Genomic DNA, 9,829 nt, shown 5'->3' with positions numbered 1-9,829 from the left:
CTCCCCACCGCCCCGCTCCCTGCCTCTCCTCTGCCTCAGCCCCAGCCCCTCGGCCGCTTTTACAGTAGTCGCTATCAAATGTCAATTATTGGGAGTGAGAAACAACAAACATTGTAATTCAGCGCAGTCAAAACATCCTCTGAGTGTCTGAGATTGTCCGGCCTGGTGATAAGGCGATTAGGGGAACCTGCAACCTCTCCTGCCATGGCCATATCGGCCCCATCAGTAAACAGGGATGGAGACAGGGTGGCTGTGGCCCTGGGACACAGGATGAAAGGATGCCGGTGAATGGAAGCCGCCTGCAACTTCTATCCCTCCTTCCCAAGGGGACCAACCTCGCACACTCCCCCGAAGGTAGGATTGCACAGATAAGGAGCTCCGACCTCCTTCCTATCCTCTTCCAAATGGAATAGAAGTCCTGGGTGCTGCTCAGAAAGTCCCTAATGCAGCATGGAGGGAGCGTAGCCACCTGCCTGGGGCTCAGGGCTGGGCAAAGGGTGGCCTTCTGCCACCCCCCCGGGACAGTCTGCCCCGGGGGCACTTACCCCATGAGACAGAGGGACATTTGGGTCTGTTAAGCACGGGACCAGAGCCTGGCAGCCTGAAGCAGGGACACAGGGCTGCCTGCCCCTAAGTGCCCAGGAACTGGGGCCAGCCCCACAGCTGTACAGCCCGGGAAGAAGCAAAGGCTACTTCTCCTCATTTGGAAACCCTCCAATCCTGGGATCCCTGACTGCATGATGACTTCTGCCTTCTTCCCACACAGGCTTTGCAGTGGAAAGACACACAGACTTCAGCAGGTGGTAGAGAAGCAGCAGGTTAGCCAGAAAATATTGCTCAAAGAGAGCCAAAGGTGTCTGCTTTCTGGAGACCCCTAGGCAAAGAACATGGGAGGGGGCAGGAGAAAGCTAGGTTTAAACGCTGCCACTGTTGGATGCTGTGGGGGAGTGGCAGTTTGGTGCCTCAGTTTGCCTGATCTGTAAAATGGGCACAGTGCTGCCATCTCACTCCGTGATGCTGGCATCACTGGCAGTTGGATCCTGCCACTGCAGAGCTTGGCCAGGATCAGAGCTCACAGGGACCCCTCAGGAGGCAGGACAGGCCCTGAGTTAACATGATGGAAAGAATTAAGATTAGCTAAAACTTGAACCACAGCTTACAGGAGCTGGCCCTGAGTGGGACCCTTTATTAAATGGTCTACCAAGATGGACTCCACTGAGACTCCAGGAAAAAGTAACTCCACACATCAACACAGCACCTCTCTCCACATATTCCAAACATCCTTTCCCTTCCTCAGATCCCTTAATTTCCTCAAATCTGCTTATTTTCCTCCCATAATATCTCAGAGCTACAGCTATCAGGGAATCCAGCGGGATTCAGCCTGCTGTTGCTCTGCAGAGGCTGTTCTGGGCACCGGCTCTGGGTCTGATTTCCAGGACTGCACTGTGCTCATTCTCAAGAGGGATGGATGTGCTTACTACAGCCCCTGCCCACCCCGCTGCTCACACGCTCCCCTCCTCCCCACGCTTCCTCATTCCCGCGGGAACTGCTTCACAAGCAGATGCAGGGCAGGCTAAGACAGGGGCTTGGAACAGCAGCCGGAGCCTTGGAGCCAGTTCAGAAAGCGATTCAGGCCAGGGACACAGCCGCAGCTGGCTGAGGCTGAGCGCAGTGCGGCAGCCCAGCTCTGGCAGAGGCACCAGCAGCCGCAGAGTGGGGCACGGCCGAAGACCTTTCGTTAGCTGGATTATGGGGAAGTGCATGAGAGATGTATAGTAGGAATTAACCCCCAGCACACTGATTTTGGCCAAGGGGAGCTCACTGTCTTCGCATGCAGAAACACCCCATCGCTGCCAGTCCTGCTCTTCCAGGTCTGCCTCACTTCCGACTGCAGCTCCACGGCAAGATCAGCCTCTGCAGCCGGTACAACCAACAGGGTCAGGCGGCGGTAAAAGGTCTCCCTGGGACTTCCAAAGGCACTGAGGCTGTCGACACACACCCCAGCCCCATGCTCTCCTGAGTCCAATCCTCTCAAATGCTTAGAAAAACTGAATGCCTCAAACTTGGCATGTTTCTCTGCCCGAGCCTGAAGTGTTTCACAGCTATAGAGCCGTATGATAAAAAGGTACTTAGAAAAAATTATTTCAGAGGAAAGCACAGGATACTGGCATTTCCCCAGGGAAACTGAAATCAGAGATCCTCTCAGTGTTTGGGGGCATGCTAAGCAGTGTGGGAAGGAGGTTTGAATAAGATTTGCACTTGGATTTGATCTCACTGTCCTTTCCCTCTGCTTTTTTTTGGATTGCACAGCCTGGCACTGGCATTCATTTCTCTGTTTTAGACCAGCTCTTTTAGAAGAATTCAGTGCCCCAACTTCACCTAAAGGTAACAGGAGCAAGTGCAGCTCAGCACCAGTTGTCTTCTTCAGACAAGCTGCATATGGTAGGTTTGTACAAACTATTTGGAATCCGTAAAATTTGTACAGGAATAAGTCGTCAGCTGTAAGGGACTGATACCAAATCCCTCGCCTTTAGTGATTTTGTAGAAACTGAGGTAACTGTTTTCCCAAATAACACCCCTGCAGTTCCTGAAGTGCATCTGTGGCCAGAATTTTATTTCTTAACTCCAAGGAGTTTTCACACAGAAATTTACTCTCTGGAGTCAGAAAACAAGGAGATATGGTCCTGGCAGGAATTAGCTAAACGTTTCAATGTTCCTGAGAAGCCCAGCAGGAAAACAATGCATCAACAGCCCTCTCTCCCTAGCTCCCTGCTCCTAACTCATCTCTCACTGACAACACTGCAGATCAATATCAGCAGTAAGTGATTTCTTGTTAATGGGGATTATTAAGAAGAATCAACACCTTTAAAATGCTACTCCAGAGTGAGAAAGGGATAGGCTTTCAGCCTGAAGTCTGATTTTTCATTCCTGGGCGATTAGTTGTTTACTACAACACGAACTTCATGCTACATTTTGATGCAGAGGGAAATGGAGATTTCTCCTAACAGGAGATCAAGCACTGGCAATCCATTTGTGAAAGTTAATAAATCGGGGTTTAACATGGAATAAGCTACTTGAAAATCACTACCTGCCTCCTCATTTTAAACCCTGCCACTCCAGAGCATCATTCAGTAAGAAAGCCCCATTTCCCGACAAGATCATTCTCAGAGCAGCCCATTAGCCAAAGGCCTTTCCTAACCTCTCCCTAGTTCACTTCCACACCAAAGGGAATTCCAGTGGGGTTTTTCCACCAGCTTTTCGTTTCTCAAAACAGTTTGCTTGATTATCTTAGTACAAACTCCAATCCAGGCTCTACAGAGGTCTCATCCTTACTGCTTCCTTCACTTCATGGCTAGTGCACCGAGCCACACTGACTTTTGCTTCTGGGTACCAACAAGGGATCTCCTCTTCTCACTTCCCACTGCAGTCCTCAGAAAGCACAGAGCAAAAGCACCAACTGAACTGGATTATTGCTGCTGCTTCTAGCTACAGGGAAGGTTGTACTGCTGTGCCTTAGCTAACTGACTGGTTTTAAAGCACCTCTACCATTTCCATCACAGTACTGCACAGACTTGCCCCTGACTGTTGCTTGAGATGGCTACTAGAGCCGATGGGCTGGCTGGGGTGAGTAAAAATAGGTGAGAGTTTCTCTGTCTTTGAGTAAAGGAGTTACTGGAACTGCAGATCACGTACAAGCCATGTCAATGGAGTCTGGGTGAATATGCCAAGAGGCAGAATAAGACAGAAAACAAACTGTTCCCTAGAAACTGAGCAAGAGGAAAAGCTGACAGAAGCCCAGAAAAATAAAGGAGAATTCAGAAAAGCAAAGCAGGGCATTTTTAAACCAGCTCTGTGTGCTGAGCAATTGATGCACTGACTCCACCAAGAAGTCATCTCTGCTTAAAGTAACATTTTTTTTTGGTGTCAACAAAGCAGCACAGGCACACGGCTAAACCACAGGTCTGCAAGTCAGGAGATCTGGGCAATTTTCCCAGCTCCATTAGAGAGGGGCATCGTGGTGGCAATTGGGTCAACACCAGCAGACCCTCACTCCCACACAGCTGCAAGAGGGGGCCAAGCAACTGCAGCGCTTCACCAACGTGATCTGCAGATATCGCTCAATCCTGGCTTAGTCTGAAGTGCTGGAAAAATAAGTTGCACAAAATAAAAACTAACTTGCAAAGGGGCAGGATCTCTTAGTGGCCAAATTTTATTTCTTAGAGTGGGATAAAATTAATTGGTCTTGTGGAGACATCCTGGAGCTAAATTACTATTTGTGGAAATGAGAAGGCTGAAGGAGAAACACGCATGAATGATACTACTGTACAGTGGGCAAGGTCAAGAGTTAACAGGCTCAAATAGGAAAAGAAAAGCAAGTCTGTCAATTATTTCAAATTCTGTGAACTGCTGTAACTACCACTTAGTAAGAAACATAACAAACATAATTTACAAAAGCATTTGAGAGTTTTGGTCCTAGAGCCAACAAATCTGGTTGTTCAGCATATGATTAACTTCCACAGTTAAAACCACCTACTCTCAGAAACATTTTCCAGGTGTTCTGCATATTGGGAATAGGATTTGGTGCACTCTCTTACCACAAGAATACACCATAGTTTATTTTAGCACAGCAGACATTTCCTAAATAGATTGCATTGTCCTCCAGCATAAGCTTTGAATAAGTCACAGTACTGGCTCCTAGAAATTGCCCCCGAATCCCATCTTCCTGGCCAGGATTTTTGTTGTACTCCTTACTATCTGTGAAAAATAAAAGCTGCTTTCAGGGCAGTCGCTGCAGTCGGTGGAGGTGCAGCATACAGGCATGTGCATAGTGCTGGCTGGCTGTCATCAAGAGAAGCCGTTAAAAAACTGGTCACAAAAAAAGAAATACCAAAACCATTTCAGTCAAAGAAGAAAGTTTCTTATATTCTGATGTGCAAAAGTATTAGAACAAAGTCCTGCTGCCTGGCTTCAGCAAGACAGTTCTAATGATATCAGTGAGATGATTTATGCTATTTCAGGGGAAGTAAAACATAAATCTTGGTTGACTTGAGGTTTCGTGTACTGCTTTACGCGTTGTGCGATGTCAGCTGCTGCTTCCCTCTCCGCCGCACACCCACAGAGACGGGTCCAGATCCACCCTGCAATTACACACACTTCACTTCACGGACATGGTTAATCCCACTGGAGATTCTCATACCGACATGGACAGCGTACGAGGGCTCAGAGTGGAAGTAGACGGACATGCTGACACCCAGCTACATTTCTGGCATCCTCCCATGCTGAGGCTCCAGTATCCTGCTGCTATTTATTTCTGTTTGTGAGGGTTAGAGGAGTCTTTGTACTTGCTCCAGGTTAAGGGGTGCATCTGAGTTTTTCTTTCCAATTACATGCCCCAAAAGCAATCCATACCCTGTACATCAGTGGGTATTGCAAGAGTCCCCATCCTATAGCCACTAAACATATAGATGCCATGCATACAGCCATGGTCAGAATGCAGGTTCTTCACTGGCATCTTTATAGACAGCCCTTAGCAAGCAATGCCAAAAAATTGCTTTACTTAACCCTACTTCTGAAGGCATGAAAGCAGATTTCTGCTATTAAAGAGAGACGTTCTGCCACGTCTCTCATCCAGCACTCACAGGCATCCAACATGCCTGTCTGGGACCTGGGACTAGTTTATCCTTTTAGATGCACAAAAAAACCCAAAAAAAACCCAAAACAACAAAAACAAGTCAGTGAAAGCTGCTGGTCATCAGCACCTCCATCCGGTGAAACACCAATTTAGAGCCCACCAGTATTTCACCTTGAGAACTTAAGCCTAAATAATTTCTTACGCAATGGGGCATTAGAACTGGAAACCGAATTTCCCTACTCAGTCCTTGGTAGCAACACTACCTATACATTTCATTTTTATACACACAAAGATTATTTCCCATGTGACAAGATGATATTCCCCCCCCCCCCGAAAAAAAAAAAAAGGAAGAGCACACGAGAGAATCACTCCTCATGCAGCACACTGGAACGACAGGGACAGTTGTAGGATAGTTTCCAAATACCCTCTTTGCTTTACTTTTCTTTCCTAACAACATTTCCAGTCCTATTGGTCTCAATATTCTCGTTGTGAAAACACTGCTCTGCCCCTTTGATCAGCTCATGAAAAGGCCTTTCATGTCTTACTGTCTTCATTACCTTACATTTTAATTGCTGGCCTTGCATGAGACAGACAGGTGGTACAAGGTCACAACAGGAGATGACGGATGGCTTTTGGCAGTGCGTGTCCAGATTACGCGTGCTGAAACCAACCTGTGCAGCAGAACCAATCCTATGCGGGGGGAATTGGCGGGGCATGCACGACACCTGATGGCTACAGCCACCAAATACCTATTTCAGGTCCTATTAGAAAATAATAATGATCTACACCAGTTATTTCAGATTAGCATCTCAAAGCACCATACATACGCACGTTACTTATCCGAGCACCACTGTCCCTACAAGCTCCTGGGACTGCCATTTCATACGATGAAACAATACATCCAGAAACAGGGATTTTACTCAAGTTACTTAGAAGATCAGGGAGTATTAGAGGTGAAATCCTGAAGTTTCACATCAAAGCTCCTGCACCAATGGCTGAGCCCTGGTGGAATGAAGATTTCTGAATAAAAGACTCCATTTCAGATACCAATCTTATTTTAAATTCCACAAAAATCACTGGGGAAATGGTTTTCCTTTCACACACACAGAGCTTCCCTTATTTTTCCCTAGAAGATGATGATTCAGTGCTTTGGACCCCTGGTGTATAGGAACTTCAGTTTTACCCTGACTCTGTCTACTTACACTTAGCAAACACATACACTCATCATTACCACGATACAGAAGGTTTCTTCTCCAATGCATTTGACTTGCTAATTTCTTGATCGTAGCAAGAGTTTACACAAGGCTCGTTGCAAGGATAGCTATAGTGGATAGTAGGTACCATACTGCCATTTTATCTACTCAGACAGAGAAGGTGTAAGAAATCATAAGGAGGAAGACGCTTTGGACTATATTGTAGAAGATACCAGGCTAGACCATCTTACTTGTTGGTTTTGGCCTTAAAAACATTTAGCTGGAGCAAGTTGTCTCCCAAAGCAAAGGCTGGATACAAATATGCTTATAAATGTCATGTAATTCAGGGCCCAACTTGAGTTCAAGGCCCTTTATAGCACAGAGAAGCGATGATCTCAGTTCTGGTGACATAGGATGCTCTTCTGGTGAAAGTCAATACCGCTATGCGCAACTCGTCTTGCGTAGAAAGGTATTTTGGGGGTAGATCCATTCAAACCTCAGTGTGTAACCAAAACAGGACAGAGGGTATTTTGCCAGATGCTTACTTGCTCCCAGTGGTAAAACACACCCTTACTACAAGTGCAAAATTAATTGGTTTAAAAATTCTTTTCCAGGAAAGCCAAGTTGGCCCTCCAAGGTTTGTCTTGAAAGACAGAGACCCTGATTAACTGCAAAGCAGAAGGAAATGTCTCCTGACTATTTTCTCCTCCTCCCCCTGCCTCCCAGATGGCCATTCCTTTCATTTTCCGGGCAGGTTCCTTCTCTTCACGCAGCTGTTCCCAACTGCAGCTGCAATCAAGACATTGGGACTCATTAGCTCTACTCGGTCCTTTCATCCAGAAGTCGACGTGACATGCTCGGGGAGCGTAAGTGACAGGAGTCAAGTTTAGGCTGAGGTACAGGTGTCTGGGACTGGTGAAGCCATTCAAGCAATTAGTTCCCACTTACACCACCTTGGGGGTTTTTTTTGTTTGTTTTTAAGGAAACAACACTGCACAAATATTGTGGATCTCAGTATGTGCCAGTTGAACAGCATCCTCCTCTTCAAAATGCATTAGACAGATGCTCTCAAATCAAAAGTCTCCTTCAAGACCATTCCATTGTATCAACCAGGATACTGGCATCCCACCCACCTTCTGAGGGAAAATGAAAGTGTTTTTCTCAAGTGATTTTGAATCTCCTCTAAATTATGTGGGCCACAGGACTTCATTCTATATTTTTATTTTTTTCTTAAAAACAGACTCATGACTTAGGAGTTTTTGAGTCACTAACATTTTGTAGAAATTTTTTTGGGGGGAAAAACACCTCTGAAATACAGCCTTGCTGTAATTAGCTATTCTGAAGAGCGCTCTTTACCGGCTCTTGTTATTGCTGCAGCGTGCACTGCTTCTTGTTTTGCTTTTTTCAGCAAACTCAGAGTTGGTGAGATCTTGAAGTTGGGAAGACCCTATTTTAATTCTGACTCTGATGTTCACTTGATGCAGAATCTGAAGACTGCCATTTAACCTCAGGTGTGGCATTACACAGACCGAGAGTTCAGGTGAGGAACGAGGGTCCCCCATCGCCCGCAGGCAGGCTGCAAATACACGGACAGAAATCCCTGCTTCGGAGCATCGGATGGAAAAACGGATGGGGCTGGGGGAAAGCACGGGAAAGCCTTTGCACAGAGAGGAACCGACTTCTCAAAAAAGAAAATGCTTTCTGATGACCTGAGCTAAAGATAGGATGAGCGCAACCAGCAGCTTTTTAAAGCAGCAGATCTCGTCTTATCAGAAGTCCCCGAGGAGGGGAACGGTGCTTTCACCGAATACGGTGTTTTACAGAGCCCCTTCCCCAGGCACTGGGATCACCCGCAGGGCCAGCATCTCGGTGAGCCACCGGTCCTGCTAGGGACCTGGCTCTACCCCAGAAGCCTGGAGGGACCTTTCCCCAAGCCGCTGCCCCATTGCCCCAGCGCTCCACCCGGGTACCGCAGGCGGGTGCTTCCTTTATCATTTTGACTTTTGACCTTGAGATGGATGGGGCTCTGCCCCACCACCATCACTGCTTCTGTCCAGCCCAAACCCCCTCCACTCCCCGTGATGGGGATGCTTTAAAAAAAGGGCATCGCAGTGATAGATTTGTCAAGACCAAGGGTCAAGTTTATGTTGATTTACAGGTGTCAGAAGTGTATTGATCCAATGATTAAGGTCCCCAGGAGGTCACCATAAATCCTCAGGGGGATGAAAATACCACGTAACTTGCTTGCAGATGTTGCAGAAGTAACCAGATAAGGTAAAACAACCGCGCAGCAAGTGTTAACAGACACCATTAGAGCAACAGGTGATGCCACGATGTTATTTTGCTGTAAGCCAGGGTGGCCAAACCTATAAAAAGGTGAAAACATCAAGCAATTCAGGCCCTTTCAGGGCAAAATAAGAACGTTTTATTTCAGCTTAAACTGCTCGCACGAGATGAAAGACATCCTTTAGTACAAACACTTTGCCCTTTTCGGTCAGCACTTTCCATGCATTTCCCTGACAGTCATGGATTGCACCCAACTCAAAAAACGCTTTTGTGAATGTAATTATTTTGCAGATAGAAGCCCTGTTACATTACGTATCACCATAGCAGATACAAAAAAGAATCTCCTTGTCCTCATTTCCAGCTCCTCAGCTGATATTGAAGATCTCCAAAGTGTTTGGCAATGACCAGTGTGCACACCATGACCCCTGAAGGCAGGGACCATGCAGATCCTCCCGGCAGTGGTGCCAGCTCGGGGTTTCTGTAACTCGAGCATTTAAGCCCAGCAGTTACTGCAGAGCATGATGCTCAATCCCTTTATCACGTCTCCTCTCCCTGCAGCAGCCGGAACAAGGTCTAATTTTAAAAGGCAGCAATATGGTGCTGATGCAGGCACGTGCATTACAGCTAGCTGCGGGGTGTTTCAATATAAATGTGCATAAGCTGTGCTACAGTTAGGCTCTTACATGGCTGACTACACTGAGTCATGTTAAACAAGATG

The sequence above is a fragment of the Egretta garzetta genome, unplaced genomic scaffold, assembly GCF_000687185.1.
Source record: "Egretta garzetta isolate BGI_Z169 unplaced genomic scaffold, ASM68718v1 scaffold209, whole genome shotgun sequence".
Lineage (NCBI taxonomy): Eukaryota > Metazoa > Chordata > Aves > Pelecaniformes > Ardeidae > Egretta > Egretta garzetta.
This window is presented reverse-complemented; position numbering follows the sequence as displayed.